Below are 17,077 nucleotides of genomic sequence, written 5' to 3' on the forward strand. Positions count from 1 at the left end.
ATGCTATTGGATATAATCTTGATAATCTTAAGGGCATTAGTCCTACTCTATGCCAGCACAAGATCAAAACTGATCCTGAATTCAAACCAGTTGCTGATCATCAAAGGAGATTGAATCCTAAGATGAAAGAAGTAGTAAGAAAATAAATACTAAAGCTCCTCGAAGCAGGTATTATCTATCCTGTTGCTCATAGCGATTGGGTGAGTCCGGTGCATTGCGTTCCTAAGAAGGGAGGCATTACCGTTGTCCCTAAAGATAAGGAAGAATTGATCCCACAAAGGATTATTACTGGCTATAGGATGGTGATTGAATTTAGGAAGTTGAATAAGGCCACTAGGAAATTTCATTACCCTTTGCCTTTTATCGACCAAATGCTAGAAAGGCTGTCTAAACACACACACTTCTTCTTTCTAGACGGTTATTTTGGTTTCTCCCAAATACCAGTTGCACAATCTGATCAGGAGAAAACCACTTTCACCTGCCCTTTCGGTACCTTTGCTTATAGACGTATGCCTTTTGGCTTATGTAATGCACCTGCCACCTTTCAAAGATGTATGATGGCTATATTCTCTGACTTTTGTGAAAAGATTGTTGAGGTTTTCATGGATGACTTCTCCGTTTACGGGTCTTCCTTTGATGATTGCCTCGGCAACCTTGATCGAGTCTTACATAGATATATAGACACCAATCTTGTATTGAATTGGGAGAAGTGCCACTTTATGGTTAATGAAGGCATCGTCTTGGGACATAAAATTTCTGAAAGAGGTATTGAAGTCGATAAGGCTAAGGTCGATGCGATCGAGAAAATGCCATACCCCACAGATATCAAAGGTATAAGAATTTTCCTTGGTCATGCTGGTTTCTATAGAAGGTTCATCAAAGACTTCTCTAAGATTTCTAGGCCTCTTACCAATCTCTTGCAAAATGGTATTCCTTTTGTCTTTGACGATGATTGTGAGGAAGCCTTCGAAATACTTAAGAGGGCTTTGATAACTGCACCTATTGTTCAACGACCTGATTGGAACTTACCTTTTGAGATCATGTGTGACGCTAGTGATTATGTTGTTGGTGCTGTTCTAGTGCAAAGATTTGATAAGAAGTTGAATGTTATTCACTACGCTAGTAAAACTCTACACAGTGCCCAGAGAAACTATGCTACTACGGAGAAGGAATTTTTAGCAGTCGTGTTTGCTTGTGAAAAGTTCACGTCTTACATAGTTGATTCCAAAGTCACTATTCACACTGATCATGCTGCTATTTAGTACCTCATGGAGAAGAAGGACGCTAAACCTAGACTTGTGAGATGGGTTCTTTTGCTACAAGAATTTGATCTGCACTTTGTTGACAAAAAGGGTGCTGATAACCCAGTAGCAGATAACTTGTCTAGGTTGGAGAACGTTCTTGATGACCCACAACCTATTGATGATAGCTTTCCCGATGAGCAACTGAATGTCATCAATGCTTCACGTAGTGCATCGTGGTATGCTGATTATGCAAACTATATCGTTGCCAAATACATACCACCTAGTTTCACGTACCAGCAAAAGAAGAAATTCTTCTTTGACTTGAGACACTACTTTCGTGATGATCCTGACCTTTATAAGGAAGGAGTAGATGATGTTATTAGACGTTGTGTACCTGAACATGAACAGGGACAGATCCTACAGAAGTGTCACTCCGAGTCCTACGGAGGACACCATGCGGGAGGTAGAACTGCACACAAGGTATTGCAATCAGGTTTCTATTGGCCCACTCTCTTCAAGGATGCCCGTAAGTTTGTCTTGTCTTGTGACGAATGTCAAAGAATAGGTAATATTAGCAAATGTCAGGAAATGCCTATGAACTATTCACTTGTCATTGAACCATTTGATGTCTGGGGCTTTGATTATATCAGACCTTTTCCAAAATCCAATGGGTATACTCACATCTTAGTTGCTGTTGATTACGTCACTAAGTGGGTAGAAGCTATCCCCACTAGTAGTGCTGATCACAACACCTCTATCAAGATGCTGAAAGAAGTTATCTTCCCTAGATTTGGAGTCCCTAGATATCTAATGACTGACGGTGGTTCACACTTCATTCATGGTGCTTTTTGTAAAATGCTTGCTAAGTACGATGTCAACCATAGAATTGCGTCTCCCTATCACCCTCAGTCCAGTGGTCAAGTAGAGCTAAGTAACAGAGAGATTAAACTAATTCTGCAAAAGACTATCAACAGGTCTAGAAAGAATTGGTCTAAGAAGCTCGATGATGTAGTGTGGGCTTATAGAACTGCCTACAAGAATCCCATGGGCATGTCTCCGTACAAAATGGTGTATGGTAAAGCATGCCATTTACCTCTTGAGCTAGATCATAAAGCTTATTGGGCAATCAAAGAGCTCAACTTTGATTTCCAACTTGCCGGTGAGAAGAGGTTATTTGACATTAGCTCGCTTGATGAGTGGAGAACTCGAGCATATGAGAATGCCAAGCGTTTCAAAGAGAAGGTTAAGAGGTGGCATGATAAGAGGATACAAAAGCGTGAGTTCAGTGTAGGTGATTATGTCTTGCTATATAACTCTCGTTTAAGATTCTTTGCAGGCAAGCTTCTCTCTAAATGGGAAGGTCCCTATGTTGTTGAGGAAGTATATCGTTCCGGTGCTATCAAGATCAACAACACGGAAGGTAATTGTCCGAGGGTGGTAAATGGGCAGAGAATCAAGCATTATATCTCAGGTACTCCCATAAATGTTGAAAGAAATATCATCAATACCATAACTCCGGAGGAATACCTAAGGGATGTTTATCAGCCTGTTTCAGACTCCAAAAACAAAGAGGTATGTGATTCGGTAAGAAAACAGAGTCCAAAACTTTTCCAATAGGAAATTTTCTCCGTTTTGGAATATTTTAAAAAATACAAAAATTGGAAGTAGTTCGGAAAGTGCGCGAGGAGGCGACAAGCCTGCACGGCACGGGCCCACCCCCTGTCCGCGCCGTGAGGGCTTGTGGCCACCTCGTGCGCCTCCCGGACTCCATTTTCGTGCAGGGGACTCCTTCTGGTCTGAAAAATTCATTATATATACTTTCGTTTGGTCGGACCCCTGCATCACGCAGATTTCCTCTGTTTTTTGTTTCGAGCTGTTTTCTACCGAAGATGTAGGTCAAGATGTCTTCTCAGGATTCGGAGGGGGAGAGCTATGTGGCAGATTACCTTGCTAACCCCAAGGCCTATGGGGACTTGGAACCATATGGCTGGACCACTATGAGGAAGAAGACTATGATCCTAAGGGGAAGGAACTAACGAGTTTCGATGAAGAGGAGGAGAGTAAGCAGGAATTATGCCAAAGGGTGTTGAAGCTTGAGGAGGAAAATGATGATCTGAGGGAGCAGAACTTTATGCTCAAGTGGAAATTATAAAAGCTCAAGACCTCTGTAAACAAGTCCTCCATCACCACCATAGGAAGACAACTGAGCATTGGTATGGGAATCCCCTTGGCTTTTGCCAAGCTTGGGGGAGTTGCCCCGGTATCGTATCACCATCACATCTTTTGCCTTTACCTTTGTTTTAGCTTTCCTTTTCAATTTTCTCCTTTTCTAGTAGAGTAAAAGTCTTAGTGTTTTAGTCTTGAGTTTTTCCTTGTGTCACCCCCGATGTATTCTTGCTCATGAGCCTTATAATAAAGAGTGTCTTAGTTGAATGGTTTTTCCTCTTGCCATGATCAAAAGAGTGAGAATAGAACAAAAGCATGAAAGATCATGTAATGATCTTATGGGAAGTGATGGCTTCACATATAAAAAGAATGAGGATTGAAACTTGTTGAGGGTAGGCAAATGTAGACCTTGGTCATTGTTGCAATTAATAGGAAGTGATAAAGAAGGAGACATTCACATATAAATATATCATCTCTGACACCATCTATGATTGTGAACACTCACTAAACTATTACATGCCTAGAACTAGATGTTGGACAAGGAAGACAACATAATGAATTGTGTTTGCTTGGCACTGAACAATGTTATATGATTAGAGATCCCTTAGCATGTGACGATTGCTTCCACCTCATATTAGCCAAAACTGCCGAACCAAGTAGAGATACTACTTGTGCATCCATAAACCTTCAAACCAGTTTTGCCATGAGTGTCCACCATACCTACCTATTTATTGAATAAGATCCCTCAAGTAAGTTGTCATCGGTGCAAGCAATAAAAATTGCTCTCTAATATGTATGATCTATTAGTGTGTGGAAAATAAGCTTTATACGAACCTGTGATGAGGAAGACATAAAAGCGACAGACTGCATAATAACGTTCTTTATCATAGGAGGCAATATAAAGTGAAGTTCCTCCGCACTAAGAGGACACGCATCCAAACCTCAAAAGCGCATGATAACCTCTGTTTACCTCTGCGAAGGGCCTATCTTGTACCTTTACTTTTTGCCCTTGAAGGAGTCATGGTGATCTTCACCAATTCCTTGTTTTGCCTTTGTCTTGGCTACCGCCATATGCTTGGGAAAGAACTATATTCACATGTCAACTTGGAGGTAAGTATTGATGAATTATTATTGTTGACATTAGCCTTGAGGTAAGAAGTTGGGAGGCAAAACTACAAGCCCCTATCTTTCTCTGTGTCCAGCTGAAACTTTGATCTCATGAGTACCACGTGAGTTGTAGCAATTGTAGAGAACGAAAGAATGATTGAGTATGTGGATTTGCTTTACAAGCTCTTATTTGACTCTTCCTGATGTTGTGATAAATTGCAACTTCTTCAATGACTAAAGGCTATAGGTTGTTACTTCTCGGTAAGGTTCTTGATCCATGCTTTACTTTGTGAAGGAATTATCACTTTAGCATGAAAGATTATATGTTGGTATTGTTGTTCTCATCATGATCATGATGCATGCATGTTCGTATCTTGTTTTGTCGACACCTCTCTCCCTAAACATGTGGACATATTTATTGAGCTCGGCTTTCGCTTGAGGACAAGCGAGGTCTAAGCTTGGGGGAGTTGATACGTCTATTTTGCATCATGTTTTCATGTTGATATTTCTCGCTTCTTTGGCTGTTATTTCACTTCACGGTACTATTCTTATGCCTTTTCTCTCTTATTTTGCAAGGTTTACATGAAGAGGGAGAATACCGACAACTGGAATTCTGTCCTGAAAGTGGAGGAAAGTTGAGATACCTATTCTGGGCAACTCCAAACGCCGTGAAAATCAACGGATCTTTTTTCCCAATTTATAAAATATACTAGGCCGAAGAAGTGCCGGAGGGGCACCAGGGGGTGTCCACAAGCCTGCACGGCGCGACCACCCCTCAGGTCGCGCCATGGGGGCTTGTGGGAAGCCCACTGGACCCCTTGACCCCCTCTATTGCTATATGGAGGGTTTCGTCCAGGAAAAAACCAGAAGGGAGATTTTTCGTGGTTTCACCGCCGCCACGAGGCGGAACTTGAGCAGAACCAATCTAGAGCTCCGGCATCACGATCCTACCGGGGAAACTTCCCTCCTGGAGGGGGAAATCGCCGCCATCGTCATCATCAACACTCCTCTCATCGGAGGGGACTCGTCACCATCAACATCTTCATCAGCACCATCTCATCTCCAAACCCTAGTTCATCACTTGTAACCAATCTCCGTCTCGCGACTCCGATTGGTATTTATAAGGTTGCTAGTAGTGTTGATTACTCTTTGTAGTTGATGCTAGTTGGATTACTTGGTGGAAGAGTTTATGTTCAGATCCTTGATGCTACGCATTACCTCTCTGATCATGATTATGATTATGCTTTGTGAGTAGTTACTCTTGTTCCCGAGGACATGGGATAAGTCATGCTAATAATAGTCATGTGAATTTGGTATTCGTTTAGTATTTTGATATGTTGTATGTTGTTTTTCCTCTAGTGGTGTTATGTGAACGTCGACTACATAACACTTCACTATTATTTGGGCCTAGAGGAAGGCATTGGGAAGTAGTAAGTAGATGATGGGTTGCTAGAGTGACAGAAGCTCAAACCCTAGTTTATGCGTTGCTTCGTAAGGGGCTGATTTGGATCCACTAGTTTAATGCTATGGTTAGACTTTGTCTTAATTCTTCTTTCGTAGTTGCGGATGCTTGTGAGAGGGGTTAATCATAAGTGGGATGCTTGTCCAAGTAAGGGAAGTACCCAAGCGCCGGTCCACCCACATATCAAACTATCAAAGTAACGAACGCGAATCATATGAACATGATGAAACTAGCATGACAGAAATTCCCGTGTGTCCTGAGGAGCGTTTTTCCTCCTGTAAGACTTTGTTCAGGGTTGTCCCTTGATACAAAAGGGATTGGGCCACTTTGCTGCACCGTTGCTACTTTTGTTACTTGTTGCTTGCTACGAATCATCTCACCACACAATCACTTGTTACCGATAATTTGAGTGCTCGCAGATATTTCCTTGCTGAAAACCACTTGTCAGATCCTTCTGCTCCTCGTTGGGTTCGACACTATTACTTATCGAAAGGACTATGATTGATCCCCTATACTTGTGGGTCATCAAGCCTCAGGTTGAGGGTTTTGCTCAGGATGAGGAATCTCTTCATGCTGAGCCTCAGGTTGAGGGATTTGCTCAGGATTTGGATTTTCCTCGGGCTGAGGATCTTCTCCTTGGTTTTCCTCACCTTGAGGAATTTGCTTGGAGGTGGAGCCAAATTCTTCAGCTGTTGCAGCTGATCCTTGAGCTGGTTCTTCAAGAGGAGTTAATGTCTGAGGACTGTCATCAATTTGAATTTCTTCATCAGTGTGTTCCTCAGACTCAACAGTCTTCATTTTCTCATCAGTCAGATGCTCCTTATCTTCGCTCTCGAAGGGAATCATGGCATAGGATGGAGCAATCTTGAGAGGCACAACATCCAAAGGAGCATTTTCATCAAGAGATTTGAGGCGCTTGGCCTCTGTTGATTTTGGTGTTGAAGAAGCTTTTCTTTTCTTAGCTTCTTTTTCTGCAGCCCTAGTTTTCTTCACGTCTGATGCAGATGGAGTCATTTTCTTCACCTCTGAGGTTTTTGGTGAAGGTATTTTCTCTTCAGGAGGCGGAGCTGTATCCGTCCTGGCAGTTTCCTCAGCTGAAGCATTTTCTTCAGCAGGAGCAGATTCATCAGCTGGCTTAGATGCATGAGCTGGAATATCCTTAGCTATTTCCTCAATAGCCGGTGCATCAACACGGCTTTGTTGAGGCATTTTCTCAGCAGGGGTTGCTTGTTCTTCCTCTATCTCAGTCTGCTGTGGTTTCGCTGGAGGAGCAACCTTTTTGTTGTAATCATCAACTACGCTGGTTGCAAACCTGATGAAATTGTTCTTGAGACTTTGATGATCAGATAGCTTGGTATACTTGTCTATCAAAGTGTTTAGTTCTGCCTGGGTTGACACAAGAGCATCAGGCGTCAGGCTGAGGAGATTTTTCTAAGGAATTTCTCCTTCTTCAGCTTCGCAGCCTTTGCTTGTTTGGCTTGCGTCTCCTTCCACTTGGCCTCATTGATGAATGTGGCCACCATGTGGCTGATTCCTGGGGGAAGCTTCAAGTCATCAATGGGTATGTTAGGGTGATCATACCACACATTGATGTATTCCAACAGGACTTTTGGGTCCATGGCGAGAGGAATGGCGCTGCCTAAAGCTTGAGCGACCCGCTCCTGCTTGTTTGTGATGATTGCTTGCATTGTCTCATCATCATATTCATCACTTCCTTCTGATGCAGAAGGGACTTTGATGACATTGCTTGGGCTGGGTCTGGTTACTCTTCCAGCATTCATCTTAGTCCTCAATGGAGTTGGTGAGGACTTTGTCTCTGAGCTTGTTGCAGAAGGAACATAGGAGCTGGAGACAGTAGACAGTTGCTTCACAATCTGCTTGTGTCAGGCTTTGAGGCATGTTTGGTTGTTGATGGTTTTGGTGCAGACACAGACGCAACTTGTGAAGCAATTTCTCCTGAGGCTTTGAAGCCTTTGATTTCTGTGGCACAGGCTTCACTTGAGGAATGACGGTACGAGAAGTTTCAACAACTGAGGAGGTGGCTGCGGCAGTAGCAGCAGCAGATTCTTCATTGAATTTCCTCACAGCGGCTTCTGCTTGCTTCAGAAGCTCTGACAAATGTTTGGTCTTTTCCTCAGGATAATCATCAATCGTCTTGAGGCTTGAAGGATGGGCAACCTGATGATCCTCGAGAGGAGGCCTTTTGCCAGGTGGCTTAAGAGCGAATTTCTTCGCGTACTTTGGAGTGACGAATCGGTATTCGTTCCACTCCTTAGCCCACCTGCGTTCTATCTTTTGGAGCCTTATTTTCCTCTTGGGCATTGTTTCATGCTCATCTGGTGTGCAATATTCCAAGTATATATCCTGAGGGATATCAATGGCAGTGTTCTGCTTGAGCTTCTTACCACCCTTTTGCTTCCTCTCATCTTCCATATTATTAAGCTGAGGCTTTTGTTGAGGAAATTGAACTCTTGAGGATTCTGATGACACTTGCAGATTTTCTTCAAGAAACGATGCAAATGAGTTAAGTTGATGAGAACCTAGAGATTCATCAGCTGACATTTTTGTACCTGTGAACAGAGTATAGTTGCGAGGAATTTGAAGAGGTCATATGCGTTCTTAGATTTGAAGAAATTGAAAAAAAAAAATTAAAGTTGAGGAATTTGACAAGTGGGTTGAGGAATTTGGCTAAGCACTCTGATCTTGGGTTCTAGAGTTGTACAGATTCGAAAATTTGCACAATTGAGGAATCACGTGAAGAATTTTAGTTGCATAGTGAAATTCATCAAGTGTTTGAGGAATAAGAAGTGTTTGAGGAATAGAGAGTGATAGACACTTAGGAAAAACAGATTCCACGAATCTAAGGTAAAATAGTAGATTGAAAGGGACCGTAAAAACAGGATTTTATTTACCCTATATAGCACGCACGAAGAACATAAGAAGTTGTAGTAGATGCTCTTCTGTGCGAGTCCACTGCACCCTAATTTGGCTACAGAGGACGGCTACGACGGCGGCAGACGAAGACGTTCTGGTTCCGGCGTGATTTCGGCGGCGGAGAGGTCGAGGTAGTGAAGCTATTCCTCGCCGACGACGAAGCTTCTAGCGGTGGCGCTAGGTCTTTGCTGTAGCAGAGAGGATGTCGAGAGAGAACGAAGAGTTATGATCGGAGCGGGTAAGGACATATTTATAGCTCAGGTGAAAACTGTCCGACCGATTGTTTCGGACCGATTTACCCCTGTCCTTTCGCCTCCGCAGGACACGTGTAGCAACCGTTTAAAGCGGTGGAGATCGTGCTTATCTGATCATGGAAAGTGGGATTCAGTTACTGTGTCACAAGATAAAAATCATTTTTGAGGATCTGAGGATTTTTGTTACAAAACCATCAGCTGACAAGGACGTAGTGAGGATTTTGAAGAAGGTTTCAAGTAGAAAGCATACGAAGAATTGAATAGACTGGGTGAGTATAGCATAGAGGGGAAGTAGGGTCCAATCACATTCACTTAGATGAAATATCAAGTTGAAGAAATAGCTATAAGTGAATGCTGTTGAGGACTTTGAAATCACAGTCTCTATATATATATCTAGGCAAATGAAAATCATCAAATGTTTTTGAAGAATTTGAATAACTTGAGGATTTTGTGACAAAGCGTCATGTTGATGAATTTTAGCTTTGAAGAAAAACATGTTTGAAGAAAATCAACTTTGAAGAACAACAATTTTGAAGAAAATCAATTTTGAGGAAAAACAACTTTGAAGAAATTCATCTTGAGGAATTTCAAAGTTGGGTGGTGGCGTGACCCACCGTATAAGAATGATGATTTCAGGCGCCGCGTACAATTGTCGTAGGGCACTGAGAACCAAATTCTTCATTACTTTACTCACACTAAGAGTGATATTCTTCATTGGTTGAAGAAAATCGATTTTCCGTGTGTTGCACATCTAAGTCATCAATTTTGCAGAAGTGTTAGGATGTGTGCATGTTTTTACAAAACATTTGAAGATTCTAAGATATTTAGCTCACACCGCAACTTGCAAAACCTTTTCTCATCCAAGGGCTTAGTGAAGATATCTGTTAGTTGATTGTGAGTCTTCACATGGTCGATGAGGATATTGCCCTTGAGGACATGGTCCCGAAGAAAATGATGACGAATCTGGATGTGCTTAGTCTTCGAGTGCTCCACTGGGTTGTATGCAATCTTGATTGCACTCTCATTGTCACAATAGAGAGGTACATTCTTAATGTTGATGCCGTAGTCCTTGAGGGTTTGCTTCATACATAGCAATTGAGCACAGGATGAACCAGCAGCAATGTACTCAGCTTCAACAGTGGAGAGAGAAACGCAGTTCTGCTTCTTTGAGGACCAGCAGACTGGTGAACTTCCGAGGAAATGACATGTGCAAGAAGTGTACTTGCGATCCACCGGTCACCAGCATAGTCAGAATCAGAATATCCCACAAGATGAAGATTTGAGCCCTTTGGGTACCATAGTCCTAGTGTTGGTGTGTGAGCTAAGTATCGAAGAATATGCTTCACAGCCTTATGGTGTGATTCCTTCGGTTTTGCTTGAAAACATGCACACATGCAAACACTAAGCATTATATTTGGCCTAGATGCTCACAAATACAGTAAAGAGACAATCATGGAGCGATATACCTGTAGATCGAATTCTTTACCATTTTCATCAGTGCAGAGGTGGGTGTTGGTAGGCATTGGAGTCTTGGCACCTTTGCATTCATGCATGTCGAATTTCCTCAGAACATCCTTGAGGTATTTCTCTTGTGATATGAAGATCCCATTGCGTTGTTGACGAATTTGAAGACCTAAGAAGAATTTCAGCTCCCCCATCACAGACATCTGATATTCTTCACTCATCATGTAAGCAAATTCATCACTGTAACGTTTGTCAGTACAGCCAAATATGATGTCATCGACATATATCTCGCACACAAATAGTTCATTATCATAGGATTTTGTGAAAAGAGTTGGATCGAGTGAACCAGGTTTGAAGCCTTTCTTCATGAGGATATCCTTCAATGTATCGTACCACACCCGAGGGGCTTGCTTGAGACCATAGAGCGCCTTTTTGAGTCCAAAGACTTTGTGTGGATTCTTTGGATCCTCAAAACCTGGGGGCTGAGCAACATATACTTCTTCCTCAAGCTTACCATTGAGGAATGCACTTTTCACATCCATTTGATATAGGGTAATGTTATGATCATTAGCATAAGCAAGTAGTATTCGAATAGCTTCAAGTCTAGCAACAGGTGCAAAAGTTTCATCGAAATCAATTCCTTCAACCTGTGTGTAGCCTTGGGCTACAAGTCGTGCCTTAGTCCATACCACTTGACCATCCTCATCTTGCTTGCTTAGGAAAATCCACTTGGTGCCGATGATATTGTGCTTGCGAGGATCTGGTCATTTGACGAGCTCCCATACGTCATTCAGCTTGAATTGAAGAAGTTCGTCTTGCATGGCTTGAATCCACTCCGGTTCCATGAAAGCCTCGGAAACTTTTGAAGGTTCTGTGATAGACACAAATGAAGAATGACCACAAAAGTTAACTAAGTGTGAAGCTTTTGAGCGAGTGAGAGGACCTGGCGTATTCGTGTCATCGAGGATTTTGTCAAGTTCTACTTCATTTGCAATCCTCGGATGAGCTAGTTGACGATTTCGTCTGGGCCGAGGAATTGGTTCTAGAGAAATTTCCTCAGGAGCATCTCCTTGATTTTCATCATTGCTGGGAATGATTTCTTCAGCAATTTTCTCAGTAGGAACAATGTCTTCAGTAGCTTTGAGCTTTATTGCTTCCTCAGGAGACAACTTATCTGGATCAGGAGGCAATTGCTCTCTTTGCGAGCCATTAGTTTCATCGAACCGCACATCTACAGTTTCAACAACCTTGTTGTGATAGGTGTTGAAGACTCTTTAGGTGTGCGAGTCCTTTCCGTAACCAAGCATAAAACCCTCATGTGCTTTAGGTGGAGACTTTGAGCTATGGTGAGGATCTCAAATCCAGCATTTTGCACCGAGAACTTTGAAATAACTTACATTGGGTTGCTTGTCAGTGAGGAGTCCAAATGAGGTTTTCTTGAGGAATTTGTGAAGATATACCCTGTTGATGATATGGCAATCAGTGTTGATTGCTTCAGGCCAGAAACGACGAGGAGTATGATATTCTTCAAGCATGGTTCGTGCCATCTCAACCAGAGTCCTGTTCTTTCTTTCGACGACGCCATTCTGTTGAGGAGTATAAGGGGCAGACAATTCGTGAGTAATACCAAGTTCATCAAGATAATTATAAAGACCAGTGTTTTTGAATTCTGTTCCATTATCACTCCTGATGTGTTTGATCTTGACGCCGAAGTTTGTCGAGGCCCTTGAGGAAAATCGTTTGAAGACTTCCTGCACTTCAGTTTTATACAGAATGATATCCACCCAAGTGTATCTGGAATAATCATCAACTATGACAAAGCCATATAAAGATGCTGCATTTGTTAGAGTGGCATAATGAGTAGGTACAAATAGATCCATGTGAAGCAATTCAAATGGACGAGTAGTGGTCATGATAGTCTTCGAGGGGTGCTTGGATCTGGTCATTTTCCCAGATTCACAAGCACCACACAGTTGGTCCTTGAGGAATTTGACTGATTCGATGCCAATGACATGCTTCTTCTTTGCCAGTGTGTGCAAGTTCCTCATGCCTGCATGACCAAGTCTTCGATGCCATAGCCATCCTTCTGAGGTTTTTGCTAGTAAGCAAGTGGCTGGTTGAGGACCTGTAGAGAAATCAACAATGTACAAATCCCTTCTTCTAACACCTTCGAAGACTTTGGATGTGTCAGATTCCATGATGACAACACATCTATATTTCCAAAGATAACAACCATATTAAGATCACAAAGCATTGACACTGACATGAGGTTAAACCCAAGGGATTCAACAAGCATCACTTTGTCCATGTGCATGTCCTTGGAAATAGTCACTTTGCCAAGTCCCAATACCTTGCTTTTACCTTTGTCAGCATAAGTGATTTGCTTCAGGGGTGATGGAGTTAGTGGCATATTCATCAAGAAGCTTTTGGCACTAGTCATGTGATGTGTGCTGACACTATCAAGAGCCCACTCAGTACTCTTTGGTTTGTCATCCCGCAGATGAATTACTACAGCTTACCATCTCATATGCTTCAGACTTGAACAATATGATATCAATTTCATCAGATAGGAATTTCATCATAAACAGTAATTATGAGGCCGTGTGAAATGTGTTTTCATTTCATCAATGTTAGCTTGCGTCCTATCAAGCATTTTCCCCAGGCCTCGAGCAAATTCTTCAGATGATGATTTTCATCTGGAGACCTGACCTGCAGAAGTTATTAGTTCAATTTCTTCACCACCCACATCTGAAGGGGTGGTAAAGAATTCATCATCCTGCGAGCACCATATGAGAAAGGGAGCATTAAAGCTAATGCACTTCTCTTTATAGTAGGGGGGTTAAAGTACTCAAATGAGTATGCAGAGAATTTCTTTGAGGATTTATGAACATAATGATTTGAAGAATAATGCTCATATTCATATTCCTTGTACTTTCCGTGCATGTTAGAAGCATTAGCACGGGTTCGAGCATAATTTTGACCAGTTGAGGATTTTGATCCTCTTGAAGACTTTGCTCCACCTCAGGAATTTGATCTGGGGTTCAGATTCTTCATAGGTGGTGTCATGAGGACATTCACCTGAAGATTTTCAAGGCAACTTTTGGGGTCCCAGGTTTTCCTCACGGGTGGTCCATTCCTGCAGTTAGTTCCGACATATCGAGTAAATACTTCACCAGATTGATTTTTGAACAGTTTATAGTTGGAGTCAAATGACTCATCTGAGGAATAGGATAATTCACATGCAAAACCTGTTAGATTGGATGGATCAACAGGAGGCCCTTTAGCAGCAACCCATGAGGTTTTGGGATACTCCTCAGGTTTTGAGTATGATCCATCAGCATTCAATTTCCTCTCAAAGGCAATTCCTTCTTTCCTCGGGCTCCTGTTCAAAATCTGCTTTTTGAGCACATCGCACAGGGTTTGGTGCCTTTGATACTTTTGTACATGCCTGTAACATACAATTCCTTCAGCCCTGCATTTTCATCAGTGACATTTGTGGTTTCCTCAAGTGAGGAATTTGATACCACATGAGCAGTTGAAGAATTTATAGCAATAGAAGCATTTGCTAATTCTGGTGAAGAATTAACAATTTCACGTTCGATGCATTTAGGACATGGAGGAATGAATTCAGCCTGAGCGACACTGATCTGTTGAGCGAGTAATGAATCATTTTCCATACGAAGATCATCATGAGAAATCCTAAGCTTCTCAAGATCAAGTTTCCTTTGAAGAAATTCATAGGAAAGTTTCTCATGATCAGCGAGGAGTGTGACATGACGATCTTGAAGATTAGCAAATCTGGACTGAAGACTTTTCATATCTTCAGTGAGGATTTGGGTAAGATTCATTTCATCATTCAACAAATCATCGCTTCCGTCTAGCAGTTTCTGAAGCTTTTCTAGGGCAGTTTGTTGTTTAGTAGCAATGATAGAAAGTTTACTGTAACTGGTTTTTTATAATCATCAGGTTCATAGTCACTTCAGTCAGAGGAGGACGCATCATTCGGTACCTTTGAACCTTTTGCCATGAAGCAATAGGTTGGAGCAAAGTCATCAGCATAGTCATCAGTGTGGATGGTGTTATCATTTTCTTCAAGGTTGATGATTGACTTGCTGACGAATGTGGTTGCAAGTGCAAGACTAGCCTCTCCAGATTTTGAGTCTTCATCAGAACCCTCCTCTTCATCACATTGCTCGGATTCTGCCTCAGAATACATTTCCTTAACAATAAGTGCCCGAGCCTTTCTGAAACTAGTCTTCTTGTGCGATGAGGACTTTGAGGATAAGGATTTTGAAGATTTCTTCTTTTTCTTCGAGTCATCAGAACTTGCATCCTTGTATTTATTCTTCTTTGATTCCTTCACCCAACGAGGACAATCAACAATGTAGTGACCTGATTTCTTCCATTTGTGGCAGATTCTTTTCTTGTAGTCCTCAGATGAAGATTCTGATTTCCTCACATCTCTTATTGAAGATTTACCAAACCGACCACGTCTTGCAAACTTCTGGAATTTCCTCACGAGCATTGCAAGCTCCTGTCCAAATTCTTCAGGATCACCAATGCTGCCATCCGAGTCTTCTTCTTCGGATGAGGAAATTGCTTTGGCCTTCAGTGCACGACGTCTAGAATAGCTTGGTCCATACATATCTCTCTTTTCTTCTTGTTGGAATTCATGAGTATTGAGTCTTTCGAGTATATCAGCAGGATCAAGCATCTTGTAGTCTGGTCTTTCTTGAATCATCAGAACCAAAGTATCAAATGAAGAATCCAAAGATCTTAGTAGTTTCTTCACAACTTCATGGTCAGTAATGTCTCGAGCTCCCAGTGCTTGCAGTTCCTTTGATATGTCATTGAGACGATCAAAGGTATCTTGGCAGCTTTCATTGTCAAGCCTCTTGAAGCGATTGAAGAGATTGTGAAGAACATCAACACGAGAATCACACTGGGTTGATACTCCTTCATTTACTTTGGACAACCTTTCCCAGATTAGTTTTGCTGAGCCCAAAGCACTCGCTCTGCCATACTGACCTTCGCTCAGATGGCCACAAATGATATTCTTCGCTTGAGAATCAAGTTGCTTGAATTTCTTCACATCAGCGGCAGAGACAGTAGCAGTGATGATAGAGACGCCATGTTCCACAATATAAGAGAGATCATTGTTAATAGCGTGTAGATGCATCTGCATCTTGGTCTTCCAGAAGGGAAAGTCCTTTCCTTCGAAAGTAGGACATCCTCCAGTAACCTTGATCATGCCTGCAGTCGACATAACTAAAACTCCAGGTGGTTAAACCAAAATCACACAGAACAAGGGAGTACCTTGCTCTGATACCAATTGAACGTGCGTTACATCGACTAGAGGGGGTGGGGGTGAATAGGAGATTTTTAGAATTTCATCACTGAGGAAATTCCTTTTGAGGTAATTCCTCACTTATGACTAACTTGCAGCGAAAGCAACAAATGATCAGGGGTGCAAAGTATCACTACAACAGTTTTCAAGGTGAATAATATGAAAAGCAGTTTGCACAGTGTGCAGGCACAGAGAAAGCAGATGAGGATTAACTCGCGTGAAGAATTTGGGGTTGAGGATTTCAGAGAAAGTCTTCAGCAAATTCTTCAAACAGTGACAATGAAAATCTTCAACATATAATATGAGGAATTGAAAGAGTCGAAGAAATAGAACCCGTTTCATAGTGAAGACAATGGTTGATGACCCAGTTCCAACTGTTGTGACAGTTTTACATCTCGTTTGGAGCGGCTTGGTATTGAAACCAAAAGACACATAGTCCCGGGACACACAGTCCCTACCGTATTCTCCTTGAGCTAAGAACACACAGTCCTCGTCGAACACTCGTGGTAAGTCTTCAGGGTAGACTTCCAAACCCTCACAAACTTGGTGACCCGGCGATCCACAATTGACTGTTGGATTGCTCTAGACCATGACGCCTAACCGTCTGGAGGATGCATAGTCCTCAAAGGTAAAAGGCTTCGGTCCCACACATGAACAAATTCTTCAGTGATGCTCAATCACTTGGTTTTTGGTTTGTGGTTTGGTGTTTGGGGTATTTCCTCACTGATGATTTACTCTCGAAGACTCTGAGGAATTTGGGTTGCTCTTACGACAAGTGTCAGTTTTTAATGGAGCAGCCAACCAGCTAATGGTTGTGGGGGCGGCTATTTATAGCCTGAGAGCATCCCGACATGATTTGACATTAATGCCCTTAAATCATATGACTGTTGGTGTGGATAAGATCAGTGATGTGGCGCGAATTAAGGTAACGGTCGGGACCCTCAACTGTGAGAGTCCTCATGTCTCTCATATTCCTCACTTGAGGCTTTTGGTAGGATTAGGCTTGGGTTGAGCATCATGAGGAAATTCATTCCAAAGTGTTACCTCGACCCCCTTTAACAGTACGGTGTTCCGATGACTCAAGAGTGAAGAAAATAAA

The sequence above is a fragment of the Hordeum vulgare genome, chromosome 1H (assembly GCF_904849725.1).
Source record: "Hordeum vulgare subsp. vulgare chromosome 1H, MorexV3_pseudomolecules_assembly, whole genome shotgun sequence".
Classification (NCBI taxonomy): domain Eukaryota; kingdom Viridiplantae; phylum Streptophyta; class Magnoliopsida; order Poales; family Poaceae; genus Hordeum; species Hordeum vulgare.